At 45.8% G+C, this 720-nt stretch overlaps 1 non-coding gene across 1 annotated transcript; it reads right to left on the bottom strand.

The window, feature by feature from the left end:
* Positions 1–342: 342 nt before the first annotated feature.
* On the bottom strand, positions 343–417 carry Trnac-gca (transfer RNA cysteine (anticodon GCA)). The gene has a single exon. It is a non-coding gene; the product is annotated as a tRNA-Cys (tRNA).
* Between the last annotated feature and the right edge of the window lie 303 nt (positions 418–720).

The raw sequence follows: 720 nt of genomic DNA, 5'->3' as shown, positions 1-720 counted from the left end.
AAGTTACATGTGTTTTCTGTCCACTAAACAGCGAATATTAATTGAAAGTACCCAACGTTCGTTATCAGCTCTTAGTGATCTATGACATTTTTTAAAACTGGAACAGTGTCTGAATGTTCAAATGGCTCTGAGTACTATGGGACTTAACTTTTGAGGTCATCAGTCCCCTAGAACTCAGAACTACTTAAACCTAAGGACATCACACACATACATACCCGAGGCAGGATTCGAACCTGTAACCGTAGCGGTCGCGCGGTTCCAGATTGTGGCGCCCAGAGCCGTTCGGCCACCCCGGCCGGCTGTGTGAATGTGTCCTGAAACTTCCTGGCAGATTAAAACTGTGTGCCGGACCGAGAGTCGAACTCGGGACCTTTGCTTTTTGCAGGCAAGTGCTCTACCAACTGAGCCACCCAAGCACGACTCACGCCCCGTCCTCACAGCTTCACTTCTGCCAGTACCTAGTCTCCTACCTACCAAACTTTACAGAAGCTCTCCTGCGAACCTGAATATGTCCTGGTTGCTTTGAATGCATGTTTTTTTTCCGTGTAGTACGAAATAATGGGCTGAATAAATGTAGCAAGATCATTGTGCCTCACGTTTTGTAATGACAATCACGAATGCAGGGAATAAGAAGTGTGGCCACAATTTCCGGTTACAGTTTTTACGCTGTGCATTCCTGACGTGATAGAAAAACAGACAACATTGTGATAGTTGTGTGTT

This window comes from Schistocerca gregaria, chromosome 6 (genome assembly GCF_023897955.1).
Source record: "Schistocerca gregaria isolate iqSchGreg1 chromosome 6, iqSchGreg1.2, whole genome shotgun sequence".
Taxonomy (NCBI): domain Eukaryota; kingdom Metazoa; phylum Arthropoda; class Insecta; order Orthoptera; family Acrididae; genus Schistocerca; species Schistocerca gregaria.
This window is presented reverse-complemented; position numbering and strand designations above follow the sequence as displayed.